The sequence below is a fragment of the Schistocerca gregaria genome, chromosome 4 (genome assembly GCF_023897955.1).
Source record: "Schistocerca gregaria isolate iqSchGreg1 chromosome 4, iqSchGreg1.2, whole genome shotgun sequence".
Taxonomy (NCBI): Eukaryota; Metazoa; Arthropoda; class Insecta; order Orthoptera; family Acrididae; genus Schistocerca; species Schistocerca gregaria.
This window is the reverse complement of record NC_064923.1, coordinates 249,405,524-249,429,110: the sequence shown is the minus strand read 5'-3', so window position 1 is coordinate 249,429,110 and position 23,587 is coordinate 249,405,524. Positions and strand designations below refer to the sequence as shown.

Genomic DNA, 23,587 nt, shown 5'->3' with positions numbered 1-23,587 from the left:
TATCAGCAGCATAAAGGAGAGATCAAATACTTTAATTTACAATAATCACCTTTCAATCACTAAGCATGAAGTAAGAATAAAAATATGAACTGTTTTGTCTTTCCTTTGAAAAACTGGTCAAACCTCAAGTCTGTTTACTTTCGGTCTCCATTCTTCTGTACATTTTACTATCAACAAATTAGAAACTTGGGCTATTAAATTCACCGGAAGTTCTCACATTTATTTGCTCACACTTTCTACATCTACCTCGACTCCCTGCAACACCTGTGAACTGCAACACACCGGAAGTTCTCACATTTATTTGCTCACACTTTCTACATCTACCTCGACTCCCTGCAACACCTGTGAACTGCAACACAAAAGGTATTTCCTATTGTACCATTTATTAGGATTTCCTTCTGTTCCATGTGGAGCTTAAATGTTCTGTTCCTGAAATGATTTCCGTAATCCTGGAAGTATATAAATGACGTGCATTTCATAAGTGGTGTACTTTAGTGTATTCCCGTCAAGTTGTTGATGACAATTATACACAGTATTTTAAAATGACTGTGTGAGCCACCTCCTTCAGGTGTTGTGATTTGTGTTGTTATGTTTAACTCACTGCAAATGAAGTACTACTACTGTTTGTAGCAGAGTTCAACTCCCTGCACCTGCTATGATCTTTGATGCTCATTTGTTTCAAGAACCCACAGTGTTACAGTTGGAAGAGGCAATACTATATCAAAGTGAATCAGCACTTTTTGTTATGTTGTTCTTCCATATTAGCCTCTTCTCCTATATTACACTGCAGAACTTTTTTTTTTTTTTTTTTTAAATAAATCTTGTATGCAGATGCATTAAATTATATCCTTAATGTTGATTTGATGCAAGCAGACTGAATCATACTGTAAGTTCAAATACAATAATGCTGCTTAAAAACAAAGAGCTTTTCTTTAAAAATCAGCAATGATTGATATAAAAGCACCACTTGTACGACGCATACACTGCTCACTGACTACACCTATACCCAGCTATATGGGCACTCTTTATATGGCATTTTGCTATAACAGTCTTTTTAAATTTAGGTAATTTTTTGATTTACAGCCCCCAATGTTACATTACACAGCCAACAGTGGTAATCTGTTTAGTTCATTAAGTTTATTACATGCCAATAGCACTGTTGTGTTTAGTTTCAGTTTATCCCTTCAGGTGGCTCTATTATATTTTACCTTTGTAATTATGTTATTTACTGTGTAATCACTTGATTGTTTTCCAGTGACTTAGTGGTCTAATGTATTAGTTCTTGTTTTGTTTGTTTGAATTAAATGCCAAATTTTAATCATATCTGGAATGCACAAATTACACACATGAAAAAAAGTTTTGCATCACCCCGGTTCCCAGGATTCCTGAAGATAGACGTTGACTGTGGATATTGTATCACAGACTGAGTCCCTTTGACTGTTCAGAGATGTCACTAAACCTGCCCAAAGATGTAAACAACCATGCACAAGCAGCACTTATTAGATGGAGGGGATCCGACAGCCGATCAGTTCCAGTCATTCCACCAGGAAGGAAGTACAAGGCTCGTGTTGTCTGTAGATCAACCATGCCTAGACGGTCAATAAAGCGGTTAGATCACGTCTGCATTGTTACTTTGTGCCAGGAAGGGCTCTTAATAAGGGAAGTGTCCAGGCATCTCGGAGTGAACCAAAGTGATGTTGTTTGGACATGGACAAGATACGGAGAGACAGGAACCGTCAATGACATGCCTCGTTCAGGCCGCCCAAGGGCTACTACTGCAGTGGATGACCACTACCTACGGATTATTGCTCAGAGAACCCTGACAGCAATGCCACCATGTTGAATAATGCTTTTCATGCAGCCACAGGACGTCATATTACAACTCAAACTGTGCACAATTGACTGCACGATGCGCAACTTCACTCCTGACGTCCATGGCGAGGTCCTCCTTTGCTACCTCCACACCATGCAGCGCGGTTCAGATGAACCCAACAACATGCTGAATGGACCTCTCAGAATTAGAATCATATTCTCTTTACCGATGAGTGTTGCATATGCCTTCAACCAGACAACCATCGGAGGCGTGTTTGGAGGCAACCTGGTCAGGCTGAACACCTTAGACATACTGTCCAGCGAGGTGGAGGTTCCCTGCTGTTCTGGTGTGGCATTATGTGGAAGGTGCTGTAACGGCTGTACAATATGTGAATGCCATCCTCTGACCCATAGTGCAACCATATCGGCAGCATATTGGCGAGGCATTCGTCTTCATGGATGATAATCCGCGCTGCCATCGTGCAAATCTTGTGAATGACTTCCTTCAGGATTGTGACATCGCTCAACTAGAGTGGCCAGCATGTTCTACAGACATGAACTCTACTGAACATGCCTGTGATAGACTGAAAAGGGTTGTTTATAGACAACATGACCCACCAACCACTCTGAGGGATCTACACCAAATCGCCGTTAAGAGTGGGATAATCTGGACCAACAGTACTTTGATGAACTTGAGGATAGTATGCCACAATGAATACAGGTATGCATCAATGCAAGAGGACGTGATACTGGGTATTACAGATACCGGTGTGTACAGCAATCTGGACCACCACCTCTGAAGTTCTCGCTGTATGGTGGTACAACATGCATTGAGCGGTTTCCATGAGCAATAAAAAGGGAGGAAATGATGTTTTGTTGATCTCTATTCCAATTTTCTGCACAGGCTCTGGAACTCTCGGAACCGAGGTAGTCAAAACTTTTTTTTGATGTGTGTTACAAAGACTGGATTTCCTCCATATACATAATTAATACATTAATTTTTGTAATATAGTAATTCCTTTTTTAGGAAAAAATTCCACTGAAACGTATGAAATTGGATATGGGTACGAATAAAAATAGAAGCTGAAAGTCTATCAAATTATAAGTTTCATGTCACACAGAAGCCGGCAAAAAAATAGTTACCACCTGTAATGAAATGGGACTGGTGAAGACCATTGTTCAAAGTAATTGAAAGAGAAAAGAAGAAATAAAAATGCAGTTGCAATCTGCTGCAGATTCAACTGCCTTTCGAAACTCCGTAATGGAAAAATTAATGTATATATGGATTGAAGACAATACTAAACAAAGGATAACAATGAGCCACACAATTATCCGAGAAAAAGCTAAAAGTATTTTTGAAAAATTAAAGAAGGAGAAAAGTGATGAATCTTGTGGTGTAACATGTAACCAGCAGTTAATGGAAGACAAAATGGTGTGATACGTTTATACAGGATATGGACATTTCGGAATAAAAGTGTATAGTTCACATGAATAAGTTTTACTATTTTAAGAAGCTAGGGCATAAAATAGCATCTGTAATTGGAAGCTGTGAAATCTGTCAGAAGGTGAAAGAGAATAATACTCATGTTAAATACAAAATGTATCAGATTATTGCCAAGTTGTTACATGATCTCTCAGCAGCAAATTTTTTTGGACCAGTTCTGAAAGGAAAGGGAGGAGTGTCATACATTTTGGTCATCATACGAGGGTTCAAAAGTTTCCTTTTAGACTTATACACTTCGTCCAATGCTGTTCTTATTTGTTGATCCCTTCTGTATAATAGGAATTGTCCAAGTCTGCAAAATAGCTATTAGTTTCTACAATCACCTCCTCGTTTGAATAAATTCTTTGTCCCGCCAGCAATTTCTTCAAATTGGGGAACAAATAGTAGTCCGCGGGAGCCAAGTCTGGAGAATAGAGGAGGATGTGAAATGAGATGGAATCTTGTTTCCAATAATTTTGCAACAACAACTGCTGAGGTGTGTGCTGGTGCATTGTCGTAATGGAAAAGGACTTTTTTTGCTGTCCAATCACCGGCGTTTTTCTTGCAGCTCAGTTTACAAACGGTCCAATAACAATGAATAATATGCACCTGTAATAGTTTTACCCTTTCACACATAGTCAATCCCAAAAAGACAGTCGCCTTAACCTTTCCGGCTAAAGGAATGGTCTTCACCTTTTTTGGTGCAGATTCTACATTGGTAACCCATTGTTTGGATGATTGTTTGGTCTCAGAAGTATAGTAATGTATCCATGTTTCATCCACAGTGATGAAACGACAAAGTCCTGTGGATTCTTCCTGAACAGCTGCAAACCATCTTTGCAACACTTCATGATTCCATTTTTGGTCAAGCGTGAGCAATTGCGGAACCCATCTTGGGGACAGCTTTCTCATGTCCAAAAGTTTACGCAAAATATTATGTACCCATTGATTCGAGATGCCAACAGCACTAGCGATCTAAAGCACCTTAACTCTTCTGTCATCCATCACCGTATCAGGGATTTTATCCACTCAACTTCCTTAATTCACAGGAATGCCAAACACAAAGAAATAGACTAACAGGGCTGAAACTTGGTGTGCGTTCTTTCCAAAGATGCTACTAACTAAACATGAATTCGATATGCGCCGGTGGTGCCATCTCTCAGACGTATACTATTATAATGCCCCTCATAGAGTGCTGGTCAAGTATGTTAAGCTATACCCCACATATATAAAAAGCAAACACGCCATCAGTTATACACTGTTTGCAACAAAACTGGACTTCTCAAAAGCCCCTCGTAGAGTGCTGGTCAAAGTATGTTAAGCTATACCCTATATATATAAAAAGCAAATACGCCATCAGTTATACACTGTTTGCAACAAAACTTTCTGGAGGTAGGTAAACCAAAATGATTTCTCACAGATAATGGACCACAGTCTGTGAGTAATGAATTTAAATAATTTCTAGCGTGGGAAGATATTTGCCAAGTGTTAATATCCAATTATAGCCTGTCCTCGAATCCGTTTGAAATGGTTATGAAAGAAATTGGGAAATTATGCCGCACCTACTGCCATGAAAAAACATACTTTACGGTCAACGAAAAGTAAAGATTTTGAACTTATTTTAAATGACGATTACAAACTTAAACAGGAATTAGTTTCTAAAAATTTAGTTGAAAAAGCACAACGAGTAAGTAGACATGAGAAAGCTGTCGAACCTCAATACGGGGTTGATGACCTAGTTCTAGTAAAACATCATCTTCAAAGCTCTGGCCTAAAGAAAGAAAATCTTTAAAAAGTTTTTTCCAAAAATATGAAGGACTTTACTGAGTACAAATGGTAGTCTACCCCAAGACATTATTTTTAGTGGATCCAACAACTGGATCAGAAAAGCAGAAATACAATGTAAAAGACACAAAGTTGTATATCTCCCAGGGACGTTAACATTCTTAGTTAACTGGTGGAGTGACGACTGTCAGGTCCCCGAGTTGTTTTTGGTGGTTTTCCTGTACTGAATTCCTGTACTACTCTATCCTCCCACACTTAGAGGGGATATATGTAGTTCTTCGAGAATTTCTGCATAAATTCTAGAACAACTCGGCCTTCCTCCGTCTCGAACACACAGTATTTTAAACACTATTGCGAGAGAGATGAATCCGACCTTCTGTGCATTGCATGTTTGTGTGTGAGCGGGTCTAAAAACAGTCATGAGCGAATTGTGGGTGCGGTGGCCGACAAATACCTGCTGAATGATCCATAGTGTTTCAGTGTATGTGTAGAGAAGAACAAAAAGTGTTTATGTATTATTCTGTGCTTTTAGTGACTGTGATGATTGTTAAGGACAAATGAAGAAATGAGATTAGACTTTCAAGTAATTCATGTGTTGGACTTGCTAGAAGCACGACATGTTCATAAATTATGTGGTTGTTAAACCAACGGTATTGTAATGTATTTAATTGAGTCTAATGTGAGACAAGTCGATTTACTTGCAAACTTTTGAATATTTATGTGAATATTGGTGAATTTGTTCTTTGTGGAAGCTGAAATATACCAAGACTAAACTAAAAGTATTCTATGAATATCTACTTATTTCATGAAAGAGAGAGAGAGAGAGAGACTGGTAAATTGCCTTAACTAGCTTTATTCTTCGGAGAAGTTTATGGGGATCGACATGGCCGACTATCAAGAGAGGAAGATCTGCGGTGCATACCTAGTAAGTCAACTGATGTGAGAGAGGTGTGAAGTTGGCAAATGAACTACACATCGATTCTTGTCATCTAAAGCGTTAGAACCCATCATCGTATGTGAAGCTGTATGCCAGAAACAGTGGGTGTAAAACACATAAAACAGAGTTACCGTAGAGCTGTTTATGTCATTTAGTAGCTTTGGCAGATCAAAACTTGTGTTTTTCACACAATTCCACTCAGTGCTGCTTTAGCACATTGTTCAAAACTCTAGGCACAAGTGTTGCAAAAAACTTCCATATGTTTAAGTCTTTGGATACAATCTGACGAAGAACCGTTTTCTCAAGACCAATAATTCCAACATCATACCTATATTTGTTTGACAGTCTGAATTCAGTAACTGGTGCACACAAGTCATGCGGCTGCCCGTCCATGATGTTGACGAGGGTCCTGCTTAGGCCTCATCAGCAACTTCCTCTAAGCATCTTGTGCCACCTGTTTGAATGCAATCTGGGAAGGCAATTCTTTCCAAAGGCTTCCTTAAGCTTTCCAAAAGTTTCCAGTGGCCTCTCGTTGAGCTTCATACACAACTTTATCGCATAATGTTGCACTAAAGTTTTCTCCAAAGTAAGTTTGAGGTGTCCACTATATAGAGGTTTGGGGAAGAAGATGTCCTAACCCTCCCGGAGCATGAAGGCAATTAAGCAACCAACTGCTGGAAAACACTAGGTGTCTCCCTCCCCCCAACCCCCCCTCAGCAAATGGTTCGACCACTTTGTGACAAACAGTTACATCACGAAGAATTGTGAGGCATTACTTTTTGAACACACCATTTACTATTAAACACATACAACAGGAAGCAGTAAATTGGAGTTCCAAATGCGGAAATAAGTTTACGACTCTGAGTCAATTTGAAGTAACATTTAAGTGAGTGAATATACCAAGATATATGAGGTTAACAAGCCCGAGCTTGAAAAATATTTAAGATACAATGAATATGATGACAAATATTTGAGCTGTGGAAGCAGCTTACCTGGTGGCAGTAAATGTAATAACACTAGTATGTGTGTGTGTGTGTGTGTGTGTGTGGGGGGGGGGGGGGGGGGGGGGGGGAGGGGGTTATAGCAAAATTATGTGTGCCTTATGGATTAATGCAGGGAAGAATCATGTAATAATTACTGATTATGTAAGCTATCAAGTCATTTATTTTTATTGGAGGAGGAAAGTTTATTAGTAGTGAACTCTTTGATATATCAGGCATCATTTGTTACACAGATGCACTGTACTTACTAAGAAGAAGTGTAAAAACTAATTAACAGAGGTGTAGGTGGGAAAGATTTATGAGGCACTTTCTCTCCCAACCTGGGTGGAAGTTATAGGAGTTAATCAAGACGCCAATATGAATCATTACAGATGGAGTATGCCTCACGTTGCCAGTCCTACAGCTAATGAGAAGATTTATTTATTTCACAGGTTGCTTGATACAGTTGATTTATTTTATTTACTTTGATTACATACGTAAGGTAAAGCTAGCCTTGTTTCATTATTTACCAATTCAATAACAAAAATAATTTAATTGAGACAATATAGTGAAGATGTTGAGACGCAGACAGGCGCAACAAAAACAAGCTAAACACATAAGCTTTTGGCCAAATTTCCTTTTTCTGAATTAGACAGCAAAACACACACACACACACACACACACACACACACACACACACACGACCACTATGTATGGCTGCAGTCTCACTATTCCACCCTGGACTTTTCACTGTTTGAAGAATTTAATTGAAAACGTTGACAGTTTACATAATACAAGCTGTATTATATATAATCACTGGTTCCACAGCAATGCATAAGCTTAACGTTGAACAAATTACTCACATGCACAACGACAATGCTGCATATTAAATCTGATATTCTCTCTACTGAAACTCGACACTGAAGGAATATTGTGAGCGATAGTACAAATATATTTAGTCATATTTATTACTTTATTATATTATTAATTTGAATTTGTTGTTAACTACCTGAAGCTCCACAACTGTATTACTTTTTATTTAATGACTGCTAAAAACTAAAGTAGAAGTTTTAGATTATAAAATGTCCTATTACAGAGTGTATTAAAATAATACTGTAGAAAATTAAAGAAATGAAGACAATGATAAAACAGAATGTATTACAGTTATAGTAAATGATTTTGTACACTGAAACTCGTGTATTACACAATTTATGTACAATAAGATGTTTTTTTATTATAAGATGACATATTATAGTTGGGTCTTATGACTTTTTGTAAGGAAGGTTAGCTACTGAGTAATACTTATGTTAGCCACATCACAAAAACAGGGGAAAGCACGGAAACGGAAACCATTCACTAAGTGAAGGCAAGTGTGACGGACTAACATATGAATAAAAGGTGCTGATCTGAAAGGATGAGAAAGTACGTTTGATACTTTGGAGCCCACTCATTCATCTCAAGTTTTTAGAAGTAGGTGAAGACAATCTAGCGAAGTGCACAGTAACAAATAAAGTAGCAAACATGGGAAGAATATCATGACAGGAGTCTTTGTATTAGATATGTTCATATATGTAACTTATAACAGTGCACGGAGAAATAGGTCAAAGTTGTTAAAGAGGACTGAGTTAGGAAACACATTTTTGGACTATCCAGCTCAGCTGTGTCGATGTATTACAGAGAAACTACCTCATTAAAATGTATAAAGAAAAGCCATTGGAGGCTGTGCATACTGTTAAAGATTTAAGCTGAGACTTAATGGATTTTGGGTGGGTATTGATGGAGATTAAAATGGTAGGTGAAGCCCTAGAAAGGAAGGGGTATGCCTAGGCCAGGTAAATCCATGGAAGGAACAACCTGTATTGTTTACTTCTGTACAAAGGTGATGAGAGGAAAACTCAAGTCGAAAAGATTAAAAAAATATATTATACAGTAGCAGCCCATTACATTAGGTGTGAATGCAGCCTTTACAGGAATATGAAGCTGCACAGTGCTGAAATGTTCTCCAAAGCAGTCAACAATTAATAGACTTACCTGAAAAAATGATGATTCTTGGAATTTTCATTTCCGTATATGTATGACTTATCACAGGTAGTGGAGAATGGTGTAGATTAAAATGTCCAAACGTAATTCCTTATAACAAATAAAAACTTAAACCTTGTCTACCTCAATAAATTTGTACTGTTAAAAACCATCATTTAAAAACACTGTAACACGAATAACCTTGAATAAAGGTAATGAGATAATGATCAAGCCTCATCAAATAGGACAAATATCTCTCATGGGCTTCCTTAAACTACGAAAATGTAACAGTTTGTGTACCAAGTAGTTGGAGAGTGTTGGTAGTACAATTAAGTGTGCAACATGGAAGTAATTTACTAGACTGGAATACAAGAAACAATATAGTGGTTAAATCAATATTCACTAGTAATTAGAGACAGTTATGTTAAGAAAGAAATGACGTCATTACAAACACACATTATATTTTAAATGAGTAAGCACAAATATTTGATAAAGACATACATAAGGGGAAATGCAATCCTAGGTAAAGCAATGAATCATAAAATGAAATGACTGAACTAAGAAATATGCATGTACATTCAGCATTGTGAAGGAATAAAACTGAGTTTGGTCATTTGAGATCGTAGGTTTAGTAATGAAAAGTTGAAAGTTACAAAATGATTTTAATTGATTATGTAAATTGAGTTTCACATCTTTTGTCTACATAGGGGGTGTGATCTGTGATGTAACTTGGGATTATACGGAATAACATTCCACCTTTACCCTCTTAGGTCAACGAAAGATGTTCATTGTACTGAAAATGTAATTTAAGTAGTTCGTAAGTTTTGGGACATTACATTGGGGGAGATATTATTATTAACGTATGTACAGACGGAATGCGAAAACTGCCAGGTACAGACATCGGCAAAGTGTCACAGTCTCTGCACATTTTCTCCTACTGTGGAGGCTCATTTGTTGTTTCGATTTCACAGCTCGATGGAGCCTTTAAGCTAAAGGAGCAAAAGAATGCATGCAAGAATGTGCACAAAGATGAACTGAAAAAAATCGCTGTAAGAACTGACTCATTCGCTGTTAATGCCGAAGCAAGATGCTTTTATTTACAATAGGCTGTCATAAGCTACAAGATCTGTTCACCCATCATTGTAATTTAGGATGTATACCAAAAACAATGGATATAAAATACAGGAGAGTTACCCCTGAGCTATTTGTGTCATTTAGTGCCTTGGATACATTAAAGCTCTCTTCCAGCACCTGCACATGGCAACAAGGAGTAGTGGTCCAGCAGCATAGCATTTTGGTACTGTATAACAGGATCAAGAAAGTAATTAACTCTGGGAATAGTGACCAGAAATTATTTATGAGGTTAAGTTGATATATATACACACACATCAGGATGTCGGATTGTACATCGACTGTAGCCATAAATCCAATGCAAAACAATGAAACACTTTAATCTGTGAAAGACTTAACATTTCAAAGCAGCCAAGGATGGTTTGAAAAAATTCAAAAATTTCTACAACTTGCACAACTAAAAAAAATGAGAAGTGAAAGAACTATAGCATATGATGATGCAGACCTGAACAAGTTTTCAATGTAGACAAGATAGGATTCTGTTGGAAGCGAATGCCTGAAAGAACTTACATTTCAAAATGTGAAAGGCTGACATCTGGGTATAAAATATCAAATGAACAGTTAACTTTGCTCCTTGATGCTGACGATGCAGGTAATTTTAAGTTACAAACACTTTTAGTATATCTCTCCTAAAATCCAAAGTGTTTCATAGGACTGAACGAAAAAAACAATTGCCTTACATTTGAAGATCCAACAAGAAAGGTAGGATGAGATAAACTTCCCTTTGAAGACCATTTTAAAAAATTACTTTGCCCCCCCCCCCCCCCAAAAAAAAGGAAGGAAAGAAATAAAGAGAAAAGTGAAAAGAAAGCTGAAGGATAAATATTTAAGCAACACGGATAATGCTCCAGAGCTTGGTAAAAATTATCTGATGACATGGACCAGAGTGCAACAGTTTTGTAAACTTATACACAAATCTGAAGATGCGTCTTGAATAAAACAGTTTTGGAAGAAATACACCTTAAAGCAGTGCAGACATTAGTGAAGCATAGAAGGAATTAAAATCAACCACATTGAACCAAGTTTGGAAAAAAATCTGTCCATAACGCATAAAAAATAATGAACCTTAAGTTGCTTCTCTAAAATTAGGAACCCATCTTGGTTGGGAAGATTTGGAGGAAAATCATCTTACTGACCATGTAGATGATGACAGAGAAGAATCTCTTCAAATGATGAACTGATATAATTAGAAACAGAACGAGCACGTGATGAAGAGCCACAGTCTGCTGTGTGCCTACAGCTAATGCAAAGAACTTGTCAAATGTGTTTTCTTACTATGGAGCAGTAAATAAACATCATTTTTCAAAATGATTCCAATGAAGAACTCAGAATTAAAGTTTCTCAAGGAGTAAACTTAGCCATTGCCTGTAAGAAAGCAGGGCAAGGCAGATTACTATGCACAAATATTTTAAGCTCAGTCAATAACACTAGCAAAGAGTGAGGATGGAAGAATATAATAGCTTAGTCATTCTTCATTATAATGTCTGTCATTAGATTAAGACAGTTTTTAAATACATTTTTATTGTGTGTATAAATATCGGCAAGTGATTCTTTTTAATTCACATATTTATTTTTTCAATTTCTGTTTATTACTGCATTGTTTTGTACTTTAATTTTCAAGTAAGCATTTTTATAGGAAATAAAAACAAAAAATGCTTTATGAACTACAGATTAAATATTTTATAAAGAAATGGAACAGATCAAATTACATCTGTATGGGTTTGTATAAAAATTATTGATTCAATTCCTTATATAGTTTATCGCACTACTGCTAAATTTTACACAATGTATCTAGGCTGTAAGGTGAGGTATAAGTGTGTATGGAATAATATCAGTTATAATCTACCAAGATTTTAAAAACATATTTGACTAAGTACCACAATGTTGATTGATAATAGAAATCTGGACCTTTGGAGTAACTCTGTAGTATGTGATTTACTGTAAGAACATGAACAAGCAAACTATCTAATTTTCACAGGCAGAAAAGCAGAAGTTTGCCGGTTCCTTAAATAAGGATCACTGAAGGAATTAAGACTGTTATACCGAAAAGGCTACTGCTTACACTAAAAAAACTGCTGTCCAATGTGGACAGCAAAACAAAAAGTCAATTTAACATGCAGTTTTTCCTCGTTAATTCACATAGTTTTACAAGTTACTGTGTTTACAGTTGACGACAATTTCATCTTCTATACAAGTCTTAATCATCTGGTTACATCTTCAAATAGTTTATTTCCACCTTCCTTGGTGATCTACATCTTTCCTTCAGTTCAGATGGGTTCAGGATTTTTTTGGGTAGCCTTCTGCATCTCTTTCTGTTCACATGTTGTTTTCCCTGTTTCTCCATTAACAGCATACAGATTCAACTTCTTACGGAAGTTTTAACTTTTCTCCTTAAGCAACTCTTCACTCCCTAAAGAATCTAATGTTTGGTGCTTGTAGTTTGCTGTCATCTTTTATTTATCCAACTCTTGCTTCCATACAACAGTAACACCATTCTTTTATAAAATTTGATTTTTGTATTTTTAGTTTTGCTTTGTAGTTAAGCATTTAAAATCAGTGCAGCTTTGCTTGTAAATCGTTACAAAATCATACTTTCTGTCACAGGCTACATACTTAAAAGATGGCACCTTTTTAATTATTTTGTTGTTAATTAATATCTTTGACCGAACTGTGTTTTACCTTGAAATGCCATAGCTTTTGTCTTATGTAATAATATTGTATTCTGTATATATTTTGTCAGTCGATGTACTGCTAGCTGTAGGCCACTTTCACTATCTTGTAATGCTATGATTTTATCTGCAAAAATTGACGCACTTAGATTAGTGTGTTTATCTAATTTGTGGATAATGTTATTTCTAATTTTTAAGAACACTGTCAATATAATTATCAAAAAGAATGCCAGAAGTAGAACATGCCTCTCTCACCTGCCCTTTTTGCTCCTGTACTTCACACAATTTTTGTTTCACAATATAAATATTTGATTTATCTTATGGGATTTGGGGAAGCCTTAGTCACTCCATATTCTCCATATTTCAATCAATTTGACTGAAAGATTTCTCAAAATCTATAAAAACAATGCATGGTTCAAGATTAAATTCTCTTTTTTTGCCCAAAAATCATTTTACTGTAAAGATATTGTCACTATACAAACATCCTTCTCCAAAACAGCTTTTATCTTTTTGAAGAAGTGTGCCAATTAGAACCATTATTCTATTGTTCAAAATTTGAGATGTCTAAATCACTGGAATTTTTCTAAAATATCCAAGAGTCAGAGAACAGAAAGTTCTCATCCAATGCTCTCACAAAACAATCCCTATTCAACAATCAGATCCTAGCTTGAATCAATGAGGGAGACAAGCCAGTTATCTGATAGAAGAAACAACAAACCTAGGTGCTACAATGGTTTAAACTGTTCCTGAAGTATTTGCATGCATGGTCAATGAGGTAACAATGAAATAAGCACGGAAAATTGTTGGTTCATGAACTTCTTGGTTTATTTTAATTCAAAGAGTTCCTCACTGGATCAGGTGAATAAACTCTTGTACATGTGAGATTGGAAACAGAAAAATGTATAAGCAGAACAGGAGGTGAAGCATGGTCTCGAAATAGATGCATACAAACACTGGTGAGATATGGGATCTTAACTGCACATGAACCTGCATAAAGATGGGAATTTAAGGAGATGGGACCTGGATAAACTGAAAAAACCAGATGTTGTACTGAGTTTCAGGGAGAGCATAAGGGAACAATTGACAGGAATGGGGGAAAGAAATACAGTAGAAGAAGAATGGGTAGCTTTGAATGATGAAATAGTGAAGGCAGCAAAGGATCAAATAGGTAAAAAGACAAGGGCTAATAGAAATCCTTGGGTAACAGAGGAAATATTGAATTTAATTGATGAAAGGAGAAAATATAAAAATGCAGTAAATGAAGCAGGCAAAAAGGAATACAAACGTCTCAAAAATGAGATCGACAGGAAGTGCAAAATGGCTAAGCAGGGATGGCTAGAGGACAAATGTAAGGATGTAGAGGCTTATCTCACTAGGGGTTAAGATAGATACTGCCTACAGGAAAATTAAAGAGACCTTTGGAGAAAGGAGAACCACTTGCATGAATATCAAGAGCTTTGATGGAAACCCAGTTCTAAGCAAAGAAGGGAAAGCAGAAAGGTGGAAGGAGTATATAGAGGGTCTATACAAGGGCGATGTACTTGAGGAAAATATTATGGAAATGGAAGAGGATGTAGATGAAGATGGAAATGGGAGATATGATACTGTGTGAAGAATTTGACAGAGCACTGAAAGACCTGAGTCGAAACAAGGCCCCCGGAGTAGACAACATTCCATTAAACCAACTGACAGCCTTGGGAGAGCCAGTCCTGACAAGACTCTACCATCTGGTGAGCAAGATGTACAAGACAGGCGAAATACCCTCAGACTTCAAGAAGAATATAATAATTCCAATCCCAAAGAAAGCAGGTGTTGACAGATGTGAAAATTACCGACCTATCAGTTTAATAAGTCACAGCTGCAAAGGCAAACCTATGTTTCTAGCAATTGTAGACTTAGAGAAAGCTTTTGACAATGTTGATTAGAATTCTGAAGGTGGCACGGGTGAAATACAGGGAGCGAAAGGATATTTACAATTTGTACAGAAAGTTGATGGCAGTTATAAGAGTCAAGAGGTATGAAAGGGAAGCAGTGGTTTTTCAATCTGTACACTGAGCAAGGAATAAAAGAAACAAAAGAAAAGTTCGGAGTAGGTATTAAAATCCATGGAGAAGAAATAAAAATTTTGAGGTTCGCCGATGACATTGTAATTCTGTCAGAGACAGCAAAGGACTTGGAAGAGCAGTTGAACGGAATGGACAGTGTCTTGAAAGGAAGGTAAAAGATGAACATTAACAAAAGCAAAAGGAGGATAATGGAATGTAGTCGAATTAAGTCCGGTGTTGCTGAGGGAATTAGATTAGGAAATGAGACACTTAAAGTAGTAAAGGAGGTTTACTATTTGGGTAGCAAAATAACTGATGATGGTCGAAGTAGAGAGGATATAAAATGTAGACTGGCAATGGTAAGGAAAGCATTTCTGAAGCAGAGAAATTTGTGAATATCGAGTATAGATTTAAGTGTCAGTGAGTCATTTCTGAAAGTATTTGTATGGAGTGTAGCCATGTATGGAAGTGAAACGTGGACGATAAATATTTTAGACAAGTAGAGAATAGAAGCTTTAGAAATGTGGTGCTACAGGAGAATGTGGAGGATGATGGAAAGATCACATAACTAATGAGGAGGTATTGAATAGAATTGGGGAGAATAGGAGTTTGTGGCACAACTTGATTAGAAGAAGGGATCGGTTGGTAGGACATGTTCTGAGACATCGAGGGACCATCAATTTAGTATTGGAGGGCAGCGTGGAAGGTAAAAATCGTAGAGGGAGACCAAGAGATGAATACACTAAGCAGATTCAAAAGCATGTAGGCTGCAGTAGGTACTGGGAGATGAAGAAGCTTGCACAGGATATAGTGGCATGGAGAGCTGCATCAAACCAGTATCAGGACTGAAGACCACAACAACAACAACAACAACTGCACATGGTTCCATACTACTTCCCATTAACAGTATACTGTTTTAGTAAAAAGTACAAGTCTTTTTGTACACTATCACAATCTGGTGATCCGCTATAAGCAAAAAATGTAAAGTCCAGGATGGAATAACAACAGATTCCTGTTCCTGCCAGGTGCAGCTGCTGTCTGCAGTCCAGCCATAGCAGCCATAGACAGTGACCACGTGTGTGTGTTTTTTTGTTAACTATTTTAGAAGGCCTTTTGGCTGAAAGTTTAAATGTATAGCAGTCTTTCTGTTTGTCTATTTATTATGAGCAATAAAAACACATGCATAATTCTGAAGTTAAAACAAAGATCGAAATATACTTAGAACTGAAAATAAATAGGAATTACGACAATGGCACATCAAGAAATTTTGTGGTCTTATCAAATGTTTCATATGGTACAGCTTTGTGGAAAGATATTAGATGACTGAAAAAGGCCATGGAAAAACATATTGGTTATGTACATCAGCACTGTTTCTCATAACTATTAGAACCCATGTCAAATCTCTGTCCTTAAAAGAAATGTTTATTAAAGTAGGAAAGGTATCAAATGCCCTGGGGCAAAACCTGAACATAAGGCAGGTTTCATTATTTAAATTTTCACAAACACTGGGAGCAAAATGTATGCAGCATATACAGGGTGTCCAGTGAGTGCCCAGCAAAGAAGCTCCAATTTCAAAATTAAATATCTTAAAAACTAAGATGGATAAACGAGTGGAAGAAACAGTATGTTTACAATGAAAGCTGTAAGAATTTTATGCACATGTTATACAGGTTTCAAAACAGCCTGAAAAGCAAAAGGAGGTTAGTGTGCTGAAGGAACAGGATGAAACAGATATTCCAATGAAGAGTGGGTTTTTCTGCTACTGGTAAACCAAGGTTAGAACACAGTCCTATGGAAAAAAAGCGCAGTTTTAAAATACAATTTAATGCTACAAGAAGTCCTTGTGCAAAAATCATTCACAAGATATTCATCAAATTGCAATGGACAGGCAGCATGGCTGATGAGCGGGCGAAGAATGTAAGCCCCCATGCAAACAGTAGTTACTCCTGAAAATGTCACCACAGTTTCTAGAATTATTTAGCAAAATCCAATGAAATCCATCTGAAGAATTGCAGTAGAGATTAGTTTTAAGCACTACAGCATGCAGAAAATATTGAGACAGACACTGCACATAATTACATTCAAAATGCTAAGCAACCAGGCCATGCCTTTACGAGCTGTACAAAAGACAGCTGACTTTGCAAACCAGTTTCTCACAACGACTGGTAATGAAGGATTTAAAGCTGACTGCATATGGTTCACAGATGAAGCACACTTCCATCCGAATTCACTAGTAAATAAGCAAAACTGTCAATTCTGGGGTTTCCGAAATCCTCATTTGTGTGAAGAGAAATCACTGTATTCTCCCCATGTAACAGTCCAGGCTGCAGAGTGCAGCATAGGCATTACTGGCCCTTTTTTCATGTGAGAAACGATCACCAGTGAATATTACACTGGAATTTTGGAACAATATGTCATCACACAGCTAGTGCTGGTTGATCGACCAGGCACCGAGTGGTTAATTCAAGATAAGGCCACGCCTACTGGAGCCATTCCACCACATTGTACAAACTTGAATCAGCAATCTGTGTGGCATGTGCATACATTTCCATTGACACATTATAGGATGTGATGCAAATTTCATTGTTCATTTGCACCACTTCCATACTGTGAATGGTGGTCATTTGTAAAGATTGTGATGTGACTGCGAAGACGAGGTTAATTAAGCACACAAACACTGTACAAGCTGCACAGCATACAGTGCTATCTGTTAGCAGCTTTACGACCATTCTGAAACTTCTCTATAAAACACTTACAGCTTTCACAATAAACATACCTTTTGTTGCACTTATCAATCTTAGTATTTCAGACATTTAATTGTGTAGCGGGGACTCCTTCATTAGACACACTGTACATGCAATCACTGAGACATTGTCCATCATAGTATCACTGTTCAATTTGGAATAACTCATACTTCTATGTTAAGATGTTCCAAGGTTTAACTTTATTTTTACCATAATAAATGATTTCTGTTCATGCAATGGGTAAAAGGGACAAGGGAGCATTTTTGTGTGAAATTTTATGTAGGATATACTGAGATATAATGCAGTAATTATTTTTTATTTTTTCATAAATTATAAAGGAATTAGCTCTTTTATGGCTGGATGAATTCAAACCACTAGGTATTTATATTGAAGGAGATCTACATAAGAGTAATCCGAAAACTGCAATGACACATGAAAACACTGAAAAATGAGTACATTTTAGTTTACATGAAGAATTTTCTGTAAGAAAGCTTTGTGCAAGATGAGGTTCTACATTTGTTGACTGGAAGAAGAGAAAAAAAATTAATGGCTAAAGAGAATTCAAATGATTTTTATACAATTTGTTATGTTAGATGTGATGTGGGTCCAACATTTCATGCATTAAACAAATCATTAACAAAAACAGTTTCAGGAATCAGTGACCTACGACCAAACAAGGCAAAGGCAATATCATTTGCTAACAAGTTTTAAGAAATGCCATAAACGCTTCAAATTTTTAAACATCCAAAAGACCATGTGACATAAATTTGAAGTTGTTACCTCTACCTGTTTCTGAGAAAAAGGGTTCTTAACAGTCAGATGGACAAACAGCCAGACAGACAACGAAGTGATCCTAAGGGTTCCATTTTTACAGACAGAGGCACAGAACCCTAAAAAGATTCAGATCTGTACATTTGCCAACCCATATAGCACTTCACAGCTTTCAGGTTAACTGACTGTAAGCTCCAGATCACTCTCTTCTTGTCCAGGATATTTGATGGCAGCAGTTACATACATGATAGTTACTGTAAGATGGAAAGTATGGTATCAGCACAAATGGAGTTTACACTGCATATAGCCTACACAAATTCTTGAGCCATGGGTGGTTGACTTTCTGTCTTTGTTGCTAACCCCACTCTTGTTAAGCTAAACAGGTGGGCAAAGACCATTTCTATCATATTCAACTTGGAGGTTCTGTTTGCAGTGGATGAATGGTCTTGTGGGGACACTTTCAACTTTATGGACTAGTTCAGATGAGACGTTTGCCACAGCCCAAATGTCTAAATTAAATTGCGCAGTGGGCTGACTAATCCAGTCAGTTCTGGAAATAGCTTACAAGCATTTTCCGAAACAGCATTGCCTAATTAATTTCTTAATTGTTGACTAACTTTTCCTGCCGCCACTCATTCTCACAATATGGTTTACTATCTGCAACACTCGAAACAATGGTACTTTTGTAATATTAAATGTGTTGTTCTCAAGGTGTGCCAGTCCAAAATAACATTTAAGCCAACATCAGAATAGATGTAGAGCAGTACCCCAGATGTAGAAAGTGAACTTCATCCTAAACTTATGCTGTAAAGCTCATCGGCATCATATATGGCTGATTAAGATGTCAAATAATACACTTACCTAATCTGTGATTTTAAAAGCCATAACTGATGTGACATCTATCTTATTCTATATTGGCAAGAACAGTTATTGAAACTAGTGGGCAGCATGAATTTTTCAGTGCCATATCTCATGAACATTTATTTTCAACTACTGTTATACAGAGTCACTGTTGTTCAAGGCAAGTCATATGTATGTTGGACTATCACATCAGTTGTTGACATTTAGTGTTACAATATTTCAAATGCCACCTTAAGCAACTAGGACTTGGCAATAAAGTGTGTCTAAGAAGGTTGAACATTATTGTTATGGGTTCAGCAAAACTGCAGCAGTAGGGTAATTTGTACACTGAAGTGCCTTAAAAGTTTGTAGCAATCATTAAATCAGCTTCATAAAATAACAAGTTCCCAACTGTGTGGATACTAGCCTGCAACAGGAATATGCTGTGCTTAAGCAACAGCTGTGTTTAGTTGGTAGTTGGCTCGCCGCACACACGGAAAGCCATTAGTAATCACAACTGTCCCAACAATGTTATGTTATTGCCATTTTTTTTAATGTATCAAGAACTAGATGATAGATCACACTTTTGAACAACTATTCTGGTGACACCAAAACACACAAAAAAAGAGTTTTGAGACTAGTTTTGCAGTATGCCAGAAGATGACAGCACAAGGGCTGCACGCTCAGAACACTGATGGCATCGAATTTCAAAGGTCAGCATGCCCTGAGACAGTGTCCTGGTTATATCAGGAGCTGTGCAGCTGATGCTATTATGACTTGTTTGTTACCATATCTGTGATTCCAGAATGGACAGCAAGTTAGAACTACAAGCAAATGTTAAATCGTGTGCAAAACAAAGGAAACTTGTCAAAGTGATGTTTGATATGATTCGGTAAGTATATGCCAATGCTGCAATGAATTGTGCGAGGTGTTTTGCGTGGAATGTGCACTTGAAAAGCAGAACATCACTGGAGGACAACATGAAATCAGGACAACCTTCCGAAAGCACAACACATGAAAATGATGAAACCATTCAGCAACTTGTGCTTGACTATTGTGCTAGAACAATCCACAACATTATTGCCACTGTCAAGAGTGTTGTACAGAACAGTGCAGACAATTCTCACATGTGATTTCAACATGCAACATGTTGCTGTCAAGTTCACCCCAGGCTACTGACCCAGGAGCAGAAGGTATACTGTATCGAAGTCTGATACGAACTTTGTCAGCATACCGTGGATGACTCTTAATACATGTTCAGAATCATTTTACGTGACAAAACATAGGTGTATGGGCATAGTCCATCATTGCCACACTCAAAAAAGACAAAGCCAGGTCCACAGTGCAACCAAGTATGTGCTCATCATTTTTTCGACATTCTTGGCACTATGCAGCGTCACGAATTCATCTCCAGGGGCCATATCACCATTAATAAATTGTACTAACAGGTTTTAAGGTGTCTGAGGGAGAAGATTCAGAAAAAGTCACCGGATCTGTGGTGCATGCTCCAAATGATTGCTTTATATGGGAAGCCCTTATGTCTACAGTGTATCACAACAACCCTCATAGTCTTCAAGAACTGCAGCAGAACATTTCGGATGAGAATGCAGCATTTCCAGCAATCCAGGGTCCAAAAGTGCCAAGAGATGAATGGAGATCACTTTTAACACCTACTTGTGATGAAGCAAGCTGGGGTATTTCTACTTATCCTTTTGTTTTGCCATATGTCTCCTTTTCATTTCTCACTTTTAACTAATTACCATGACATATGTGAATATAATCTGCATTTTCATTAAAGAGAAAGGTTAGCCCTCAGTTTCAAAGAATATACCACCAGATCTACTTTTGTACTTAGTTTTATGCGTGTAATTGATTTTCTAATTTATTTTGATTATTCCTAGTTAGTTTCATTTGTTATAGGGTGAAATCAGTAATTGTTTCATAACTTAAATTTTATTGTTAGTGTATAAACAAATATAAATTCTGTATTAATTATAAACATCCAGAGGAACAACTAATAGTATTCCTAAAGGATCTATTTGATTCTATTCGAACACATGTTAGCAAAGACAGACCTTGATTAATTCCAAAGTAATTAACAGTTTTATCAAAAGTGTTGTTTGCATAACAATATTTATTGATTTCATGAGTTAGACAAATAATTTGGCCTAACTCTTGTAGTAGAAGAAACTGTTAAAAAGACAAGTTAATTTAATGAGTTAAGTTTTAATTGTAATTTCTTAAACTAAACTTTGAACGATGTGCAGTTTCAGCACCTGTTATTGTGAGGATAGACAAGGGCCTGATTTTTGGCCCTGAGACAGTCAGTCCATGGCTGAGTTTCAGACGAGGAACCTGTATTTGTTAGATCAGCAATGCATCCATGAAATAAGTGTAACACAATTAGGCCGTGTGTTAAAACAATGACAGTGTATCTTCCATACATACCTTGTTATTCTTAAAGAAGAACTGTGTGGTTAGGATTTTACTGCTTGTATATGTTCAATAGTAAACTATTGTAGCAGTATGTGGATGTTCGCCTGCAAACTATTAATGACGCTCATCGAAAGTTAAACAATAGTGCACTGGCTATATTAAATGTGTATATGGGAGGTTGAACAGCAAAATTAAACAACTGTAGAACGTAACTGTGCACCTGACGGCTACATCATTTAAAGTAGTCTGTGTCTGACTTAACCCCCCCCCCCCCCCATTTTTCAGTCAGTATATCAATGCAGTACATCAACACAGGGGCAGTTGGAGGGGGAGGGGGGCGGCAAGCAGGCAGACGTCACATGCTACAGTCAGTTTAGTACTGTATTTCCTTTCCTCTCCTGTGTTTGTACCCTGGAACTCTGCTCTCTGGTCCAATTTCATTTGCCCCACCCTGTACAACAGTATTAAAAACTAAATCTAACACAAAATGCATTAATGAGCCACAGTGAAATGATACAGCTATATATAACATGACATTATCGGCCACAGAATTAACACTCATTGTGGGGCTATATTGTTCTGACCCCTCTCCCCCCTCCCTTCCCCCCACCCGGTTCTCACTGCTGTCTTGTGAGCCAGCTCACATGAACAGGTAAGAGAACAAAAATTATACAGAATGCAAGTTTATTCAATAGATTGGTGTTGATTGATAAATTCACATGAAAATGATTAAAGAATGAAGTATTTAGATGCCCCTCCTCGGCCACACAGTTCAAATCTCCACAGACTCCCTAAGAATTTTTATACATCTAGTACAAAACACGAGGGAGGATCAAGAAACGGTATTATTTGTACCAAAAGGATAAAGAAGGAAATTTGGAGTTCAATGTCTCATTAATGATGTGGTTAACAGACGCTGAACACGGTCACAAATAGAACACAAGAGGAGAAGAAAACAGACCTTGTCGATTTCAAAGGAAACATCATAGCATTTGACTTACTCAAATTAAATGCAACCACACAAAACCTAAATATTTGACTGCCGGAAAGGCATCTGAACCCAGGTCCTCCCAAATATGAGTAAGATGTTTAAACCACTTCGCTCAGATTAAAAAACTGAAATATCAGTCATAAACAATACTACTGCGTGCAAAGTTAAGTGAGCTGTAAGCCTAGAACTGAAACGACAGAAGATGAACTAGAGATGATGCCTCGTAATGATAATTGTAACCATTAATATGCAGTGTTATGTACATTACTTACAACAGTTGGTGTGTCCCCTACAGATGATGTTTGCATTTGCTAAGCATCCAAAACTCATTTTGAAAACAATATCTTCCCTATATTTGGATAAAATCACTTAATTTTTATTAACTTTTCCCCTTCATAACAAAAAGAACTGTTTCCCTTCATTTACTTTGCCCTGTGTACTGATTCAAACATAATTTCAGCATGTATGCAATTCCGATATGTAAGGTGTGTTTTTTATTTTTTTATTTTTTTAAAGTATACTTATAGTGAGCAAATCAGTTGCACATCTGCTTTCAACTCCAATAACAGCAAATGATAACATAAGATAAACATTTAATACTACCTGACACATTCAAATAATATTGATGGTAAACAGCCAGTCCAGAAACCTTTTCTTCAAAAGGCCCTGAGCACTATGGGACTTAACATCTGTGGTCATCAGTCCCCTAGAACTTAGAACTACTTAAACCTAACTAACCTAAGGACATCACACACATCCATGCCCGAGGCAGGATTCGAACCTGCGACCGTAGCAGTCGTGCGGTTCCGGACTGAGCGCCTGAACCGCTAGACCACCGTGGCCGGCAAACCTTTTCTAGTCAATACATTCTCTATATACTAGACAGATGGAACGTTGAAATTCTTCGTGAAACTATAAACAAAAAATGATGAGAAATAAGAGAA

General features: G+C 37.1%; 1 protein-coding gene across 5 annotated transcripts in view; it reads right to left on the bottom strand.

Annotated features, from left to right (window-relative positions):
* LOC126365974 (bromodomain-containing protein 3-like) overlaps window positions 1-23,587 on the bottom strand; it is a 94,878-nt gene that overhangs the window by 11,581 nt on the left and 59,710 nt on the right. The gene's annotated exons all lie outside the window — the stretch shown is intronic.